Source organism: Strix uralensis, chromosome 4 (genome assembly GCF_047716275.1).
Source record: "Strix uralensis isolate ZFMK-TIS-50842 chromosome 4, bStrUra1, whole genome shotgun sequence".
Taxonomy (NCBI): Eukaryota; Metazoa; Chordata; class Aves; order Strigiformes; family Strigidae; genus Strix; species Strix uralensis.
The window spans coordinates 71,412,011-71,433,527 of NC_133975.1; the positions used below are offsets into that span (position 1 = coordinate 71,412,011).

General features: G+C 38.7%; 2 long non-coding RNA genes across 2 annotated transcripts; both read left to right on the plus strand.

The window, feature by feature from the left end:
- The first annotated feature begins 8,386 nt into the window (after positions 1-8,386).
- LOC141942216 (uncharacterized) lies at positions 8,387-16,107 on the plus strand. Its single transcript, XR_012628567.1, has 3 exons — positions 8,387-8,576; positions 8,698-8,866; positions 15,977-16,107. It is a non-coding gene; the product is annotated as an uncharacterized LOC141942216 (long non-coding RNA).
- A 1,182-nt stretch (positions 16,108-17,289) lies between these two features.
- On the plus strand, positions 17,290-20,337 carry LOC141942215 (uncharacterized). Its single transcript, XR_012628566.1, has 4 exons — positions 17,290-17,366; positions 18,202-18,292; positions 18,909-18,945; positions 19,039-20,337. It is a non-coding gene; the product is annotated as an uncharacterized LOC141942215 (long non-coding RNA).
- Positions 20,338-21,517: the final 1,180 nt, after the last annotated feature.

Below are 21,517 nucleotides of genomic sequence, written 5' to 3' on the forward strand. Positions count from 1 at the left end.
AACAATAAAAAATTAATGACCCTTCCTTTAACAGATATGTAAGGACAGGGGAAAGATAACTTCTGTGTACCATGTCCCTGATTTCATCTGGCAAAATCTACGACAGTGTAGGCTAATGAAGTTCACTGAGGGGTCTTATGGGCCACTGTCAGGGTAGGAATGGTTAGAAGTTTTTAAAAAAAAAAGAATGAGAAAATTGTATTAGCTAAAATTATTTAATATCACAGGCATATAAATAAATCAGACCACATAGTCCTTAGTATGAACATTCCATTTACAGAAATGCAATAAATAATTAAATTAGATGAGTCAGTTGGTATAAAAATAAAGAATCTTCTCAGGACAAGTAAATACTATACAGAATTGTATGCTAAAACACATCTTGAAGTGCCTGCAAAGGGCACTTATGACCAAAATCATAAATACATTGTAAAACCTCCCTGGGAGGTAATGAGCTTTTATGGCTTACTCTATGTACTCAGTTAATGAAACATACACTTGTTTCTGCAGAGAGTGCAGGTAGTACAAAGAGAGTTCATCTTACAAATACAAATAAGTCAAGATTGTGTACACATCTGGAATTGTGATAACTTAATCCTTCCTAGGACCACAAGTTCCTCCTGGGGCATCTTCATTTTTTTCTCCCGAGAACGGTGTTGGAGAACAAGATGATGTTTTCTTGAAGACTGCTCCGTCCTTCACTGATTTTCTGTTCTTCATTTGAGATTCAAATAACACACCCTGAATAACACACTCAACCTTTCGTAACTCTTGACAAATCAAAGAGTTAGCAAGAGGCTTCAACATCGTGTGAGTCAAAGTGTATTTGAAGTGTACAAAATTGCCCACAGTGATTGTGATGACACTGGCCAGAAGTGTGGTGTTAACCAAGATCAGCTGTGATAATTTTGTGCTTAATATTCCCCATACATATCAGGACTGGATTGTCCAATAAATACAGTTTTCTGCAAGATCTCAGAATTATTAACGCTATAAGTTACATTTGTTACAGTTTCTCACTATTTTTTTGAATCCTATCAATGAGCATTTTGAATTGAGTTGTTTTGCAGGTACAAGAAATAGCCTCAATTAACAAATGAGTATATTACATTTAAAATAACAAAAAAAACCCTTTAGCAGTATGCTTGGCGTGATAAGATCCATAGTCATAAAACAGAAATAGCTACATTACTTATTGCATTACATGCCACCTTGTGCACAAAACCCAGACTTTGTTCCAGTGGAGGCAGGAGTAACTAGTTAGCTTATGACATTGTGGTAGGAAATTGCGTTTCTGTTGTAAAATATCCATCCCAGGTACAATAACTAATAACTAATAAATATGTAATATACTATGTTCTTTTTGCTAGGGCATGCTAATCACGTTTGATTTGCGCAACAAGAATTTTAACAGGCTCTTGTAGAATATTAATCTGAATGCACTTAGCATATTACCGGAAAAGACATTTACAAATAAAAAAAATATATACTGTATTCTTTGTACAAAAATAAAGCTCTTTCCCCAAAACTCTGCACATGCAAATATTCCATGGAAATAAATGAAAAGTGCTGGTTTACTGGTTGGCCTTCTAGGACTCACCAAAAGAAGCACTTAGCTCATGACCAAGGCATTCAGTTAAACTCCTCCATAAAAATTTAAATGTGACATTGTGGAAACATCAGCAGGTACTCTGTGACTGCAGGACTTGCTTTAATATTTTCCCAGGTTTTTTTTATCCAAATCTGAAGTTAAGTTTTACCCTGACTTTCTCTACTTCTGTAACTTTACAATCCGTTGCATTTGGAGCAGCAGCTTTGCATATTGCTTACCAGTTGGTGATTAAGGGACTTTGTGGGTAGCAAAGTCAGAGAAACGGAGCTAAAAGGTGCAGAACACCATCTAAACTTAGTAGCTTGATTACTTACATATGAGTGGTAGTTCATGTTTAGAATGTTAATTCTCATGTAGTAATGTGGAAACATTGAGGTATGGGACAGAACATTACTCAGAGGAAAAGCGGGTTTTGAAATAGAAAAAAAAGACAATCTAGATCAAAATGGTCATCACCAGAAACAAGGAGAGTTCACTGTGGAAACTTGGTTTGTTGTTGCCTTGAGGATCATCTTCCACCTCTGACATGTTTTTGAGGAGGTTCACATTTCAGGACAGCGAAAATGTGGAGACAAAAAAGCTTTTTGTATTAGTTTTCCTTTAGGCTGACATTAGTAGGAATGGAAATATTTTTAATACTACCTCATTATTTTTGGAGGTAGCTAAGCTTGTCATTTTCCATTGTAACACTAGATGTAGCTTTCCAGTTTGCTCTGTATACCACATTTCTACTAAGTAGAGAGAAAATTAGGTGAAAGGCTAATTTTTACTGGAACGCTTTACACTCTCTTCGAAGATCAGTTTCCTCATGTGGGGCTAATATCTGTTTGGGGGTAAATTAGCAGTTACTTCTCAGGTGGAAGAGTCTAGAGGTACAGAATCATTGCAGTCAGAATATGGTGGTATATAACTAAGCTGCTAAAAACTGGTTTTAAGTGCTGTGATACTCACTTCTATTTTAAAAAGTTTCAATGGTATCTCTGGCCATAGTTCCACAGAAATGCTCAGAATTCAGAAGCTGTACAGGCAGGTTTCCACATAACAAAAACTTGACAGTTTTCAAAGGAAAAATTGCAATTAAAACTTAAACCATTAAAATGAATCGAGTAGAGAGAAAGAGTAGTGTCAATGGTATATGAATACTGTCTTTTGAGAAGGAGCAATATGCTTTTGAGCTGCTTCGCTCTGAATAATCATCAATTACTGTATTTATTGGACCTTTTGCAGTGGCTGGTCATAGCAGCCAGTCATGCCTCTGCTGTATTTATCATGTTAAGTTGAGTGAGTCTAGGTGGAATTCCGTCTTCTGAAATGTTTTTTTTCCCACAGAATCCCCTATCTCCACTTAGAGCACGTGCATTACTCCTCTCCCTATTGAAACCCATGGCAAAAGTGCCATTAACTTCGAGATGCCATACAGTATGATTTGTAAATGTTTTTCCAGTATTTATAAGACAGTTAAATGCAGGATATTTTTCCATGGTTAGCTAAGATACAGTCAAAGAACTTACAAATAGAATTGTGTGTGTGGTGTTATTGTAGATAAGGAAATCAGTTCACATAGATGCTTTCTGAGGCTTCAAAGCGTCTGATAATTTTTTGTTCATTTTCTTTAAAAAGTTTCAGACATCTCTGTATGATACTCATTTAAGATTAAAGGAGAAATACAGGAGTAGTCATCTCATGTATTTCCATTTCAGCAGAAGGTGATAGTTAAGTCCTTTAAGAGAACCTGGTTTTGTGAAATTACAATTTAATTTTCACTATAGGGTGAGGCTAAGATCGTTTTCAAAACAGCATCCATCTTATGAATAGCCATCCAAATTAGACCCCTTAGTATTTTGGGAGAGGCTTTCACTTACCACACACACAGAACAGCATAATAGCAATGGAAGATATTTACATTTTTCACGTTGTCTTAAATAACATAGTGTCTGCTTTAAATAGTAGATTTTCAGTAGCCTTCAGCTCTGGTGTGTCCTGTATTAGTCCTTGAATAACTGTAAAAACAACGTATTGTTAGAAAAAGGATATGTGTAATTGTTTGCAAAATGTCAAAAAGCACCCAGGAGGAATCAACTCTGATTACCTTTTTGATTAGTTTTGCATAGCTCTTCAAAAACTCTTTGGGGGTTTTTTTCTCATAAGATTCACATGAAGACTCACACTGCTGGAAGATAAAGAAAATCATGCCACTTTTAAACAGCGTATCTGAATCATAACTAATACTTCAAGCTTTCTTACTGAAAAATCAAGAGGGTTGTAATCAAAGCCTTTTATAAATGGAAAAGCTGAGACACGGGCTATTTCAGAAAGGGAAAGAATATAGTAACGACACCTTTCGTTCACATTTTTTGCAGTAATCCCTGTCCTTTTGTCCGGCACATCGTGTGATTGCCAAGTATATGCATGCAATTGGTAGGATCAGAGTGAACACTTCTCCCAGAAGTGCAGAGAATTGGACATTTTTAAAGTTCCCAAAGTAATGAAAAGCAGATGGGTTTTTCTAAGAAGTTTGCTTTCTACAATTCCACCATTGTGGGTGGTGTCTGTTGTAGAAAATAAGGAGCAATGATCACGATCATGAGCATTGTGAGGAAATCCTACCTTTCCAGAGTCACTGAGGGTGAATTTTTTCAAGACACTAACAGTTCGGATGAATGTGGAATTTACTTGGCTGTTTTCTGGTTGTAATTTCAGTGTGCCCTTCTGGAAGCAGGTCACAGCAGTGAACAGGCATTCGTCCTAGGGCAGGAAAAGAAGGAACAATTTTAAAACAAATGTTGCAGCGTTTTTTCCTGCATGTGTTAGGTTGTGGTCCATGTGCAAAAGTAAGTATTCAGGATTAATTGAGAAGTTTCAACTGCACTCTTTTTTCTTTTTTTTTTTAAGTTAGTTTTAGATACGCAAGAAATCCTTAACCTTTACTCTGCCTGTTCTTTGATAATTACTTAAGTATTTCTTCATAAAATAAATGCCTAAAATGTCCACTTGGATATTAGTAGTGACAGCAGTTGAAAGAAAATGCTACTGAACAGTAGATGATGTTATGTAGTAAATTTTCACACACATGAGATGAGTATTTTCTTTTTAAAAAATTACGACTACCACTCTGGACTTTTCCTCAGTGCTACGTGTGGGAATATACCTTTTTCTTCCTAATTTTTATGCCATTTCTAATATTACCTACTTAATAATTATACTTAGAATTGATGTAGAACTGCATATTTTCAACTACTATTGAAATGTTCTCACTTGATAACATGGGAAGTGAAGGTGATGAAGTAAATTAACTACCTTACTAAAGGGAAAAGAGGGATTGAGGATGAGAGGCAGGATAAGGAGCCAGGCTCCTGGCTTGAATTGTCTTTCTGTGTTGCTTTAAACCCAGGTGCACATTAAACCTAAATCAGGGAAAGTAAGTACCATCTGTATCTAACATGAAAAAGAAGTCATCTATTCTGATGATATAAATTTTGTGCTGCTGCTTATCTGGTATTAAAGCAACCTGCCGTTTTCCTTTCACGTTGCAGCTGCATGTTAATTTTACTGATGCTAACAGATGACAAGCTCTCCAGAGTCCTTTCCTGCGCTGTGGCTGTTTCCTTAGCTAGGCACACAGCTATGGAAAGTATCACCAAAACTAACCTATAGTCAACAGAGAAAGAAAAGCAGTGTTTACTGAAGCCAATTTCTAACTTGCTTTCTGTTTTCCAAAGAAGGAAACATGTAGAACTGCTGATTACACATACTAGAAAGGCTCCAAAGCCATCAGCCCTGTTTTGCATACCAACTGCTACTGAAGTTGAATCTCATCTGGTTTATTAGACGCCGCTGCAGTTTGCTGCTTTGGCAAGGACAAGACAACCTTCATGTATGTTGCTTATAGCAAATTTTAATAGCAACATTTTATATTTATTAGATATAACATTTTATTTTCCTTAAAAACCGCACATTTATGTTTGTTTCAATCTTCTTACCGTAACCAGTCTTGCTTACTGGAAAAAAACCACTCGTTTTTAAAGAGATCAGTTTTCCAGCTGAAACTGAAAACATTTTCTGCCTCATCCGTGATGAGCTGAGAAACCAGCATTTCTCATATATGCTGCTTTTTTTTTTTTTTTTTTTTTTTTTTGCTGAGTTAACAGTTAGCTGTAGACAGGCCAACAGTCAGTGGACCACAAGGATTCTGGGGTTTAGTGTGTTGTGATGGGTTAAGCACTTTGATGAAGAGGCATTAAAAAGCATAGACCACTGGTAATGCCTGAGGGGGGCTATGCAAACATGTAGAACTTTATATCAGAGGCAACTTGCAGCAATACTCTGCATCTGACTCAAACTAACTTTACAGATTAGGCTGAAAAGCCTTCACTTCCTGAATTAGTGATCAGCGGGCTTAGATGCTGATCGGATGTAAATCAGCATTGTGTCAATGGCTTCAGCTGTAATGTCAATCACCAGCAATAGATCTTATTTTCCCTCTAATCTTGAATCACTTCAGCCTTAAGACTACTTTTTCAGCTTCAGCATGTTTTCACTTGAATTGATGTCCTCTGAGCTTTTAAACTTCTTGCCTCCCTTTCTGTTTAAAGAAAAGGTATTTCATTGTTGAGTGTACAGAGAAATTCTGTGGGATTGAATTGGAGCTAACACTCAGTCCACTCACAGGAACCTCAAGGAAGTCAAAACTTAGGGTGATAAACCCCTGAATTTTGAATGTTATAAAAGGTAATCTTCATGAATATTTAAGGAAAAATATAAATCTGGCATAAGCAGTTTATCATAGAAACAATATTTTGCCATTTGAAATACAGTTATATGAAAGACTTTTTATTAAATCCAGTTTCCTTAGGGTATAATTGCACCTAATCACCTTGAGTGCAGCTTTGGCACACTGTAATTCATATCTTAGTATCGGGACAACTCAGTAAATGTAAATTTCACCCTGTAGGATGGAAAGTTTGTTAATGTGGTGTCTGGTAATAATTACTATTAGCACACTAATTTATTCATTTAAGGTTTTCAGAGAGGTTGAACCTGTATCAACTTAGTACCTTCTAAATATGTGAATTCTCTGTCTCTCTTTTTCAGCAGAGGTACTTGGGACCTCCCAGAATCAGACTGTAAAGCCCTAAGCTGCAAATGAACTGTTGTCTTCCTTCCTGAGGTGACCATGTTTTTAAATAAAAAAAAACCAAAACTGATTAAGCGATTAGTCACTAGTTGTATTTGCTTTGTTTCGGAGGTAGTGGCAAATGCTGCAGTAAAATGACAGCTAATCATCTCCTTCTTTTCACTTTGACACCAGAAGTTAGAGTGTTAATAAAAAAACCCTAGCAATTAGTTAAGGTGCTTTAGGTTTTTGCGGCAGTTGTTTCTAGCAATGAGAAGAAATGTATCTGTTCTGGTCATGCTTCTGTATGTTTTTGGCAAGGAAAAAAATGCACCCAACTGTAAAGCCTAGGAGGAGGCTAACAAAACCTGTGTGAAATGAGGTGAGTTTTTTTTTCTTTTCTTCTTGTCGTTGTTTTGCAAGAGTTTACAGTCCTGAGTACACTCTGGGCGTTTTTCAAAAAACTATGCATAATGATCACTTTTATATGTCGATCAAAATTGTTTGTTTTCTGAAATAGTTGCCAGGACTCAAAACTCAAAATTACAGGTAAATTTAAGATAGCTGATAACAGAAGTATAGCATTAGATTACCACAGCTAGCTCTAGACCTTTGTTGCATGTCGGGGTTTATCAAAAGAAAGCAGGATGCATTTACCTTCTAAGCTTTTAAGACATGTTGTTACTGTTATTAGCATTTAATTTTGTGGTAAATCCTGCGTCCTGCCAGTTTTGAATATGCACACACTTTCTGTGACTCTGAAGTAATTTACTACATCTAAGAAGTTCCTGACATCGGAACGCATTTAAATAATGTATAAATAAATATCTGTATTAAAAAAGGATTCACAAGGACCTGTTCTTCTAATTTTAACTAGTTATAATCCAAAGAGAATACTTGCAGAATGCAGTTTTATCTTCCCATTGATAGCACAACCCTTGCACACGAGTAGTCTCAGAGAAACCAGTGTGACTACATAGGAGAGAAGGTGCTGTGTAATAAAGCCTTACAGTGCCACTCCTGGTGTTTAGCTTCAGTGGGAGGGAAAGGGGGTCCCTTTGGGTTCAGCTCAGCAATGCTCCCAGTGCGGCCAGAACTCATGGCAGCTGGAGGTACTTCCACTCCCAAAACCTGCACCCCCAAGAGCACTACTGCTCATCTGGATCTTGTATGAATCCTCACTCTTAGCACCATTTCTTGAGTAAGCAGAATGCACACAAATTTGAATCTGTGGGTGTGTTAGAATACACATGATAATAAAATAGTAGTTAAGATTACATAATATAAATGCTTCTGCCATTAAAAATTCAGAGATAAGGAACTCCTGTCAAAGTATTTTCTTACTCAGTCTAGCTTGCATTAAGAGTACTAGGCCAGAGATGGGAAGAAGAAGGCATCTGCCATTTGTCAATGGAATAAACCAGTACAAAATTGAATTGATATAATTAAAAAGAAATGTTAAAGCAATCTCACCACAGGGTTTTCTGGTGTGTGCAGCAATTCAACATCCTACAATAAAACAAATCTAAATTAGAAAAGTTTAACATTTGAAAGTGATGTCCCTCACAAGATAAGTTCTAAGCAATACATAATGCTTGAAAATCATCTCAATATTACGACAAATACTTTGCTTACCTTATCTTTCACTGTGTTTTCTAACCGTGTAATTGTCTTGAGAAGCTGTTTGTATTTTGCCATTTTGTGTGGAGCTGCAGTCAGCGCCATACTGGAACAGAAGAAAAGCATACAGAAAATAATCATCCTCTCCATACTGATGAGTTTTCTTCTAAAATGTGTCAGGAACAAAGTTGTGCTATTCAAGATGAACACTGCAGTTTGAGCTGTGCTCAGGTATGCTACGTACCTACCTATATATTGCTCCTTGCTGGAGATGTAAAACCCACCCATTTCAGTTTGGAAAGCTTTGTAGAATGGATTAATGAGTAACCCTTTTTTCTTTTCCACTGGCTAGGTGCATATATGCAAGTTTGTGCGTAGGGGGCAGGGATTGATGGAGTGAACAAAAATGTGCCCCATCTGCACATTGGACAGGAAAAAAAGAAAAGGGTGAATTCCCATTTTCGCTTTGAGTCAAGAAATGAACGTAGTAAAAAGTAGATACTTAGAAACCACAGATCCAGGTAAACAAAGATTCTGCATTTTTTTCCTTTTCTTACAGCAATAAATCTCTCCAATCCATCTGAAGCTCTTCTGTACCATGCTGGAGAAATATGACAGGACTTTTTTTGAGAACTTAAATGTACTTATCTTACTTTATGGCTCCAACAGAGCCATAGTTTGTTAGCTAGTTCCCCCTGATGTCTGTGAACTGCCACTTTTACATTCTTAGCTTGGTTTCTATGACAGCTGTGAGTGAAAGCTCATCGTAGCATTTAAGCCAGCTGAAGTTTGCTTTATATTTAGTTGGAATCAGTACCATATATTTTAACAGCATCGTAGAGAGTATGTCCGCTGGGGGTAAAAGTTGCAGGGAGATGCATTGCCCTGGGAGAGGGGGATGCCCGTACCATGTCCGTTCCCCAGATGGGAGCGATACTGGAAGATCAGGGACTAAATCCTGGTGAGTCCCAAGGGACACTACCACTTTGCAGCTGTGCTCCAATGCTTGTGGCAGCTAAACACATTCAGTTGCATTCTGCAGCAGCTAGGCTTGAGGTTAGTTTTGCAATTTAATGTAACCCCTTCAAAGGAGATGTGATACTGAGACCTGAGAATTCTCTTGAGAATGTAGAAGTGCATTTGTTTTGTGTGAAATCCAAACAGAAGTGCATACGTTAAAAAATATAAAGCCAGAATAAAACCAGTAGAATTATCTGAATTAAGAAATAAGGCAGACTTGTAATTTTCTTTAAAATTGATGCCAGTGTATATGCTGCTTTTGAGGAAATTTATTTAATATTTAAAAGATGTGCATTAGTGAAGGGATTTTTTTTCCAGCAAATGCTGGTAAGGAGTATTTTCTTATGGGGACTTCCATAGTTGTTTTCTTTCTAAATGACTGCCACTGAAGTTAAAGGTATTTAAAGGTATTCTTCTTGAGTATACTCCTTTTTGCATATTATTGCCTTCAGCCCAAGCACAGTCTCTGTTACTCTCGCTGAGCTGCGCTGTTCTCAGTAAGGCAGTCATTAGGGACTTACTGGACTGCCAGCTCTAGGAATCAGCTGATTTTAAAATCACTGTTCTTAATATTTCATCACAAGGAGGAAAAAAACTACTTTAAATGGCTCATATGTATTATTATTAAATAGTTTGGCTCTTATGTATTATCATTAATAAATGGTTATCAACACTGTGGTATTAATGTTGAAAGGTTCCTGTGTGGAATAAGTGGAGGGCAGTTAAAAGTCACTTGGACACTTCCCTGTGGTGAATAGAAAGATGCTCAAGTGCCTTTCAGATTAAATGTTTGCCTCTGGAAGTCTGAAGATTTCAGATGGCTTTGGAGATGCTTTACAAAATCTACACAGCGTTTGGACTTCAGTTTGGTGTCTAGAGTGCTAGTATGTGTAATATGCTGACATAGAAGAAAATGCACCTGTATGCTTCTATCTGGTTGGTGAATCTGGGCAGTCAAGTTGGATCACATATTTCTCAATGTTCATTTCAAAATGAGCATTTAAGCTGATAAGAGCTTTATCTGGCATACTCAAGTGTGTTTGTTTTCTGTATACAAATGATTATTTACTGTACACTGTTTATGTGCTTAAGCCATTTTTAATCTTTCAGAAAATGGATAGCTTAAAGGAATAGTGTAGATACACATAATGCACTCACACTCTCATGTATGCACGCACGGAATCTCTCCTGGTGAAAGGGATAGCTAATCACAACTGATAGAACAGAAATCCTAAAAAATGAAAACTGAAATAAGTAAGAAGAATACTTTCTTCTACCACATAGTCTAAAATTTAATTTCTTGAAGAAAAGGTCGCATGATCATTTATTTTTCTTTATTTCTTTTGATGGACATGCCTTAAAATAATTTTAGATAAGCAGTGCAGCTGGACTGTGAAGTAGGGGTTATCTCAGTAGGTTTTATTCAGAAGTTGTGTTAGTTTGTAGCTAAGGTTCATTAATGGAAATCAGCAGCATCTTTTGTTTGAGAAACCATGTGGTGACCAATACTTATTTTTATCCCCCATTGCATTCATGTGAAGCTTTGCAAAATTTTTTTTATATGTTGTTCAACACCTCTGTGAGTCTGCTGAGAGGATGGAGAGATTATTTCTGATAGCGGTATTCTTTACATGAAGAGGGTACTTACCTCTGCTCTTCTTTACCATAACTGAACCTTCATCTTCTCTGTAGGTTATTGACTAGTAACTTGGACTAATGTGCATTGTATTTTCAATCCAGTTTTTGACTATGTTGTTGGAAGTGTTGATAGTCAAGGAGCAGGTTGGTGATAATGTCTGCTTCTGCTTTTTGTTGTCAGTATTTCAATGAATGTGAATTCTTTTGGGAAGCAACTTTGAGCCCATCTACTGTAGGTGATTGTACTAGTCCTGTCAGCCTTTATTTTATGCATCTTTATTTGGTTGATAGGTTGGAAGCTTTCCACTTGGATGTGGAGTATGACTCTATTAGCTCTGTCCTCATTGGGTGGTTGGCAGTTATTCATGCAAAGATAACCACTGCAGATTGTTTGCATTGACCAGACAACTTCAGGACCACTCAAGAACTTCAGTTCTTGTATTTTCAGAAATGCATGGCTTGAAGGGACAACATTGGCTTCTGTCATCGTACAGCCACATTGTACAGCGACTTTGTCATATCAACTAGAAATGCTTCACCTGTTATAGACTAACATTGCATTTTTCTTTGTCCTTGGTGATTTGCTAGACAAGAGTATGCATAACAGCATTCTGGATATAGCTATGCCTCTGGGAGTCATTTCCAGATAGAGGTTCTGGTCTATATGGCCACACATAACAAGACCCTGCAACTCCATAGTAGAATCATACCTGTGTAGCTAACAACCATTTTAATTTTCATCTTTTGTTTTTTCATAAACTTGTAATAATTAAAGATCTCATGCAGTAACCAGGTCTTAAAAGAATGCTGCTTCTGGAGATAAAACCCGAATAATAAAAGACTGAGATAATCACAAGGCTCAGCATGTTATTAACCTGGACAGTCCTGAGATCCTTTTGCTTTAGGAAAGAAATAAATATAATGGCTTCATATTTAAGCAAAGCTGTTACATTAAGCAATGATTATCCCTTCATGTTTAGGTTTACTTAATGATCTTGCAAACTGACTCAAAGTGGACTGATGGCTGGCAGTTTGTGTGTGCTGCTCATGGTCCTAACAAAACAAACCTTCTTGTACAACACTGCACTGCAAAAGGTAGTTTATGATGTTAGAGGAGATAAAAAGGTTCATTGTGGTGAAGACCGCTGTATGTTCCACAAAACCTACTGTGTGAAAGAATGGCTGTACAATAATACCGGAGACTATTTGGGCAGGAAGGGAAGCACTGTCATTTTCTACCAGAGTTATCACAGAAATATGGCAGATTTTATTAATTTGCAGATCCAGCAGGATAATTCATGGATTTGGTGGAGGCAGACCTCCACCAAATTCATGGGAGGTGAGATGGCTCTAACTGACATATTCCTAAATTAAATCCATTATATCAGAAATCAGTTTTAAAGTTGGTGGAGTAATTAGAACGGGAAGCTAACAGTAGGTATTTGGCAATGAGGTAGGAGGTGGTTGCATGTCTCTCAAACTGTGTAGTCTTCTGGTCTGTGTTAAGAGGCTTTAAGGTCACAATAATTGCCTGAAGAAAGACATGCTGACAGAGAAAGTGAAATATAAGGACAAAGAAGAACTTCCTTTATGTCTAGGCAGTGGAGAAAACTCCTTGATATCCCTCTTATCAGATAAGAGTGAGCAACATGCTTTTTATATACGTCACTTCTCTTTTGTGGCTTAGGAACATGCTGAGTCAAATAATGACACTCTCTCACACCGTCTCCTGCCTGGCCCCAGAGGGACGACTGCAGAGTGGAAATCTGAAAAACCTCCCATCCTAGGCCCGCGAGACTGAGTCTTCCTCTTTCCTCTTTGCGACAGTGCCACCCAAGTGCTGAATGACTTCGACCCTGAAAGCCCAGTTCCCCCACCCACATTTTCCTTTACAGTGTAGCTGAATGGAGGCTTTTCCCATAGCTTAGTCATTGCTATGGCTCAACCAAAAAAGCCTGTAATGTACAGGGCTGCTTTCAAAGAATTTTTATAACTTACACATGTGAAATTTCATGTGTATACTATCTGCGACTTGGGGGGATTGCAGGAAAGCAAGGGGAGGGGATTATGCTACAAAATGGGAGACTAGGAAGAAGACTCCCATGTAACCGATTTAGGAAAACTAGTCTTTAAAATATTTCTAACAACTTTGCAAGTTAGTTCCAGCCTCTTTCAATCTTATTTTCTTATTATAAGCTTTGGTAAATTATTCTGTCTTTCAATCTTGCTTTGAAAAGAGAAAATCAAACCTGGGAAAAAAAATCCATTCCTAACTTGTATTTGCTATAAAAGTCAGAGTAAATACAACTCTGAATGTGGTGACATAGACACTAAAAAATTAATAGACTGCATACGACAATATAGAATCATTGACATTCACTGTATTGTTCCTCCAGAGTTAACATAACCGTTTTTTAATCTATACTGAAGTAGGTCTAACATTGGCTAATAAAAAGATCCCATACAGTAAATGAAGGAATTGGAGGAATAAATGGAGGTCTTACAGGAGATTGTGCATTTCTGTCCTGAAAGAATGTACTCAATATCAAAGGGATGCCAAGCAAAAGCTTTTCTCACAGAAGATTCTTCTTATTTCATGTAAGGGTAATTACCGTGAGAAAAGTATTTAAGACAGTTCTCAGGTGCTGGAAAACAAGGAGCAGAGTATGACAAGTGCTTAGCTGTCTGGGTTATAAAGTGACGTGAACTGTTCTGTCTTCAGAGAACTGGTGTGAGCACCAAAGAAACACCCTGTCTGCAGTTGTAATAGGGGCTGGAGTGGTACTGGGGTACTGTGGGCGTGCTAGCGTGTGGCCTCTAGCTGTGACCAGATTTAAAAATCATTATCTTGCACTTCTAGCAGTGAACATCACTGACATTAGCATTATAATCTGTAGTTCTTAATTGCAGTTAAGGCTGAGATGCGATGCGGTGTAACAGAAAAAGAGGCAATGTAAGAATGAAAGAGACTTGGTGGATGGAAAGCAGAACCTGCTTTCAAGAACAAAGTCTTTCTGAGTCTAGTACAAGCCTGCTCATGGTTTTATCTAAGCTTTACAAACAGCTTCAGCTAATTAAGACGTGGGAGAAATGCAACGCCATGTGCAAATGTTCCTGTATTGCCTCATTTGCTTTGTACCAGCCATTATTGTCTTCCTTCTCCCTGGTTCTGTAGAAGTGTGTGACTATGACTGTAAAGCAGAACAATTCCACATTAAGAACAGTTGTATATATGTTAAATACCAGGTGCATCCTGCTCCTAGGTCAGCCCAATGGTGCTTGTTATGCACGTAGTTTGATTTATTTCTAGCCTTACCAACTACTAAATAGCAAACCATATTGAGAAAATGTCTTCTCAACGTCCAGAGCCTGAGACAAGCCTAGGCCCACTGTGCACAGAACCAGATGTCCAGAAGAACTGTCATTTTGTGACCACGTCCTTTCAGGTCTTTTGTTTAATGTTGCAGCAGCCTCCCACCTCCCGGGTCACACCTTTCTCTGCATGTAGGATGGAAGAAGCCTCACTGGGTCACCAAGTCTGGTCTTCTGCCACTGCAGGCATCCATGTCATATAGTTCCTTTCACGTCTCAGCTAAAAACTCCCGCATAAGGCCTTATCAGTTCAATCTCTGTAATGATAAGAGTTTAGAACTTTTTCTGTGCCTGAGCTGCGTTCCAGCTTTTGTAGGGCAGCTTCATTCTTGTTTAGAGTACTAACAATCTTTCCCCAGTACCAGAGGACAGCCGCATTCAGAAGACAAGGCAGCAGTTGACAGGAAGTCAAGCTACTACAGGGCAGAAAGTAATTGTTCAGCTGAAAGCCACAGGTGGGGGCAATAAGCAAGAAATGTCAGTGCTCTTCTTCTGTGTTGTAACAATGACTTCTTCTGCAGCTCTAGTACTTGATGGCATTGCACTGCGAATCTTCACGTCTCCTCATGAAACATGGCCCAGCAGTGGGTAATCTTTCTACCGCAGAAGTCTTCTCTACATGTGATACATATTTCCTGCTGTTTCCTGACAACTGCACTAAGAGACAGTATGGCCTATGGTGTGAAAAGCTGTGATGTGGTAGCACTGAAACCCAACAGTATATGTCATGTTCATTCAAAATGTTCAGAAAGAAAAATCAAGAGATACATGCAGATGTTGGACAGTGAATGGAGGAAGCAGAATGGCACAATGCAAAATGCTGCCTTTGTTCATTTACTAATGTTAATGAATGGAAGGAACAGAAGTTAGAAGAGAGTTACTTCTATGTTACACTGTCAGTAGCACAAAACAAATAACTCCCAAACCATTATAGGCTCAAGATGGACGAGTCTGCTGTAGAGTCTACTGCAGCCTGCGGGAATGCTCTGCATACATAACTACGCCACTGTATAAGACAGTTGAGCCTTCCTAATATCCTGACATGCCTTGCATGGTGTTCAGCATGACACTACAGCTCATGTTTCAGTATCAAAATCAAAGGTTTGATGTTACAGATTCTTTTGGAAGTCACTCTCAGGGTTTGGTGAGGCTGCTGTGCTGGTATGGGATCTCTGCAGCAGTACAAGTGGTCCCCTCTTATGTAGTCTAGAAAAAATACAGGGTGCAGCCAGTGAGGGGCTGTGGCCCCCTTTCCCTCCTTTACAGCAAATCTACCCTGATTTTACCTTCCTTGCAAATACAATCTTCATAAAGTTATCTTTAAAGTAAAATGCAGTTTTTTATGTTTTATTATCTGTTACCTTTTGGTATGTATTGGTAGAAGCAGGTGACTGAATACCACTTTTATTTCTAACTAGTTTCACTTTCTGGTTCTCAGGTACTACCAAAATACTACAGATTGTACACTCCTTCACATGTGTATATATGTTTACTGTGTATACACAGTTTCTGTTAGAATTATTTTTTTAATGATAGTGTTGGTTTCAGGTTCTATAAACTCATTCACATTGTTCTTCTGGGTTTTTTTTTTGCCTTCCCAGGCTCGGGAACAGTGTCATGTCATACCATGCTGGGGCACCTCTGTGGCAGAGCAAGAAATAGTGAGGACAGAGGAGCAGTGTGAGATTACACTGGAGGATGCGGTCTGCCTCCCCTTGGAGTGACTCCAGGTACCTGCTTGCAGACCAACTCCTCAACTTCTCCCGTGTGCCACCGCTGTGTGTGTGCTGCAAACCACAGGATCAGCCATCGGGTGCTGCTTGTACTTCAGCTTCTGCAGCAGAGGGGAGGCTCTGGTGTCATGTTGTGTAACCAAAGGGAAGGCTTGAGGCAGAAGCCACCTCTGCCGATCTCGGGATGTAGTAATGCAAGTGTTTCAGCAGCAAAGCCATTTAAAGAACTTTCTACTTCAGGTCACTGCCACTCTGCTGTATCTCTGTGTCACAGCTTATTGCAGTCTGAGGAGCCTCTCTTACAGTAGCTTGGGTCATTAAAACAATCCAGGTTAAAAATTCCTCTTGCAAAGGCCTTGAGAGTTTATTTTGCTTTGTTTTGATTGGAATCATTTCACTATCTTCTCCTTAGCACAACTGACAGATTTGCAACTAACAGTGAGTTGCTAGAAGTCAGAAACTCCTCTTCTACTGTCTTTACTACTGATGAAAACTCTGTATCGCCTACACAACTGGTACCTCCCTAGCACACAAGGCAGAGGGGACCAGTGGGTATCGCTCAGCAACATCAGTCCAGGAACAGCAATTTGGTGTCAGGTGCAAGCAGCCCTTTAGCCATGGCTGAAATGCAGTTTCTGGCAGAATCATTTTAAAGAAGAGGATTTAGGGAGGTCTTAACCCTGCAACCTGGTCTACGTTTAAGACTCTTGTAGGTATAATAGTATCACTTGGGCAGGATTTGTTTCAGGCAGTTATATCAATAAAATCTCTGATGTCAATTTAACTATACCAGTATAGAATTATCTTAATTTGGAATACTAACTATTCTGTTTCTCAAATATTAATTACTCTGTGAATATAGTGCACTTTGTTAAGACTTTACACTTAAGTAAAACTGCTATTTAGTTGTTTACAGCAGGTTAGGGAATGCTCTGAGGTGATTAGCTCATACTATCCTTAACGGATAAAACTTTAATGTAGTTTCTTTGAAAAAACAGCTTTTCTTGGTAAAAGTTTTTCTCAGATGTGTCTGTTGCTGTCTTCATCTGTAACTAGACGTATGTAACAGATATGAATGTGTGTGCCTGTGCCTACAGATATATCTTTTATATGTGCACACATACAGATTTGAAAAGCTATATAGCACAGTTGCTTTGCATAATGAGTTTCATTTTTTTTCACAGGTCAGCACCTTAAGCGAACCTTGGAAAAACTACTGTGTGATCAGTCATCGCACTGAAGCAGCAGCACCCGTTTGGTAAGGGTAGTCTTGGATAAAAAGCTGAATGCTGTGGTTTCAGTGACTTATTGTTGAAACCTTGTGGTTTCTGTGTAGGAGGCTGTATAAGCTGGACACGTTTGACATCCTTGTTTCTGAGCTGTGAAATCTGTACATCAAATTTATGAAAATTATCTCTGGTTTAATTTTATTCTTTTTTTAATGAAGTCAACATATTTTCCTTGCATTCAGTGGAAACAATAATGGAAATGTTTTAAGATATACTGTGAGCCTGTTTTGACCTCAAAAAGGGAGAAGAATCAAGATATTCTTGATTATGATTAAGGTCTAAGAAGGAAATTAAAATTAAATACAGGGAGTTAGAGGTGAGAGGAAAGCATTTCTCAAGTGTGGAGACAAATAGATTAACTGTGGGAAATTACATAAACATTATAAAATAAAAATCTTCAAGTGAGAATTTGTTTTAAAAACACCCAAACAACAAAGTAAGGTAATTTAGAATAAATCATGTTACTGGTACCATTTAGGGTAACCAGCAGTATCTATGACCTTTCAGGTGGTCTAAATAAACAAACAAGTTTACATGTAAGGTAAATCCGAGACTAATGAATCTAAAGGTAGGACAAAGGGGGAGCTGCAGAAGCAGTTGCAATCACAGAAAAACGTAATTGAACATTAGATCAGTTATGTGCTTTTTTCTTTCGTAGTTGAGTTTTATGCTACATTCAGGTCATTGATTCAGTTCATTGAAGGGTGAAATGTGCTAGTGTTGGTGCAGTGGATAAGGCAGGTATGTCCTGCTGGAATTGGAAGGAGGGGAGAGTAAGTTTCTTGGCTTCACTATGCTGTGTAGGTGTAGTGGAAACACATCCATGTCTGCATCACTGAACTGGAACCAGGAGAGTCATGGACCCACCTGCATTGCGCTTCTCCCTTCTCCTCTGGTGAGTGCCTATCATCCTGTAACTCCTGAAAAGCTGAACTGTGGCAATACAGGATACCTGAGCCTCTAAAATTGGCGAATCCTGACTGCCCAAATGTTGAGTTTTCACCGACAACAGTTTTGCCTGTGGCAGGCAAGTTCCCAGAAGCATGTTCACCATGTAAGTGAACCTGTGGAAATGTATTAAAAATGAGCAAAGACCTCTGAATAGAAAACAAAACAGAAGAGAAAGAACATCCAAGGTACAAACCAAAGTTTCTTGCTGAAGTATAAATGAAACAACTGCTTGTGTGAAAATAACCACTCAGTACATTTGTGGGAGTACAAAAATCTGTCTGAAAACATTAGTCAAAGACCTGTCTGTGAGCAAAGATTGAAAGTGTGATCACCCACTGTCAATTAATTTCAGGGGGATGACTGCAAGATTCATCTTAATAATTTTCAGTGATTTCTATATGGAAACATTGATAGAAGACCATAGATTTTCGTTTCTTGCTACTGTCTCATTAGTCCTTATAGAAGAGTTGTTCCTTTTCAAGAAAAAAAAGTGTTACTCTAACGTTAAACCTTTGACTGGAAAATTAACGTGTCTTGTCCTGCTTGTGTTCTCTTTCCAGAAACCTGAGCCAGTAAACATGGTGACTGCATCTGTAGGTGAATATACAAGAAAACAGTAGAATTGCTGTTTTAAGGTACTCTTCTGGACAATGACATTTTTCTTGCCTGTTATTTATGTGTTTCTTGCAGACTTAACACCTGATACCCTGTTCCATGAGCAGACAGTGCTGTTTCTCTGAACTAACCTGTGGGAACCAAGAGAAAAACAAGGAGGCACTGAAGATGCTAGTCCGGATCAATGGAGGCTTTTGAAAATCACATTTTTCCCATAATTGCTGCAAACATGGAATATACAGATAACCAAGAAAGAACTCTTTTTTTGAGCATCCAGAATTTTCCCAGAAGCAATATCATAAGATTCAGCATTCCTCTTCATACAGCTGAATTTCCAGTCCTGATCCTCTTCCTCTGATTATCATAAGGATTACACAACTACCTTTTGATTGAAGCCAAGGAAGAACTCCATTTATGCCTCTGTTTTCCCTTTTCTGTGTAACTAAGCCTACAGTTCTTCAGATCCCTGGTTGACGGCATTTTTAGGTGGTTTCTTAGCCACTACATTTCTACTTGTATCTCCAAGCCTGTTTTCCTCCTAACTTACCTGCCTGTTGCTGGCCAGGGATAGGCAGTGAAGCACCAGTGCTGCATGTCTGCCTCAGGCACCCCCTCTCCCTCACAGGATGTGCTGAGGAGAAAAAGAAGCTGCTTAAATCTCCCCTTCTGCAGGCTTGACACCCCAGTGTTGAGGGTCCAGCTGAAAAGACACAGGAGGTCCTTTTTTTCCCCCTCTTAGCACCAGCCATTCACCAGCTTTGGTGTTTGCCTCTCAGGGAACAAGTTAGGTCACTGAACCAGCCAAAAATGTACCTTGCTGTGGCAGGGAGCTCTTAGGCTGGACCAGGGAAGCGCTTGGCTGTCTGTTAGGCTGGACCTGGGAGGTGCTTGGCTGTCTGGGCGCAGAGACACTGCAGATACCTTGCCGTGCCTTCCCAGGGAGATATGCTCTTGCCAGCTAAGAAATACTGCTCTACACCAGGGGCAAATGACTAAGGTAACGGTGGCAGTTTGCCTCAGTGGTATTTTCTTATTTCTAGTTTTTTAAGGGCATCTTCCATTGTCCCACAGCTTAGAAGGTTACACCTCTTCCGTCACTCTCCTCCCCTCTTGTAGAGTACTAACTTTAACCCTGATCATTTCAGGCATCTGATTTACGAGTGGACCATAAGCAATTGTTGCTGCGCCACTGGGCATGGAGTGCTATGACACCAGCAGGCATGAGAAGGAGAGGGTGAATGTGACCGTGTCCTACCCAACCTTCACCTTCAGACCAGATCTTCACCTGCTACTGCCATCAGCTGAGCCACTGCTGGCAACTGTGTACATGCTTGTAGCCCAACCACAGGCAAAATAAAATGTTAAGAGCTTAAATCACTAGGAAGATTGCATTTTACTTGCCCTTGGAACTGGTCAAAGAGTGCACATGTACCAGGGCGTTTGGTCGCAAACCTTGATCTCATGGAGTTGTGTGTCCATATCATGCACCACACGTAAGGAGATGCTGATTGCACTCCAGAGGCTGCAAAATAATTGTACTTGATATTGCTGCACAAAGGGTGACAACATGAAGGGAAATGGAAACATTAAAGCTGAGAACAGGAAAACTCGCAAGAAGGTCAGAAACGGCCCGAAGAAAAAAGGAGACAAAGATGTAATTTTCAAAACAATAACTGGAGATCAAAGGAGACTGATGTTCTTTCACATTGCTGTGACAGATCTGCAGGAGAAGGTTAAAGAACATTCTTTTGAAAGGTGCTATGAAAAATGCAGGGTATTGCAGAGAATAGCTTTTTTCTTGGCTCTCTTCTTGACATTGCCCTCTGCATTTCTGTGTTGGCCATGATGAGTTTTTCTGAAAGAAGTGTCACCATTCGCTTCACTTTAATTTGTCTTTAAATTGAGGAGAGATTAAACAGTTTTAACCTCTGATATAATCATATGCCATGGAAACTCTCCTTACTCATTCTCTGAGCTGCCTTGTTTTCTCCTCTATTGCTAGATCGAGTTCAAAGCTTTTAAGGCTCAAACTGCACAGATTTTCCCTTTTAGCTCTATTCTTCATCATGTTCTGACTGATTTTATTGATTTTGTCCAATTTCTGTCAAAACTAATAAACAATTAGAAATACTAAAATGTTTCATGCTGACCCTTTCATATAAGCATTTCAGTTTTCCATTTATGATATTTCATTATGAAGTTTTGTTTCATTTGAAATAGTTTTAAAAGCTGGGACAGAAGCATTTCTTCATAGTTTGATGCAGAATATCCAACCTGAAGTGAGTTGTTTTTTTTTTTTTGCTTGACCGTCTCAATAATTGCAGTGTGGTTTATGCCGCTTCATAGGTCTTCTGGCAAATGAAAAAATCGAATGCCTTGTTCTAGGTGATCAGTCTAACATTTAATAGTCATTCTCTTTGCTTTCTTAGACCTTTATGATTCATTATACATGCTCTGAAATATTTCTATGCTTGCTTTTTATTTTTTCACAGGTGGGAAACAACACCAGCGTTATATACAGTGGGTAATCAGTATTCCAGAAAGTCAAGGACAA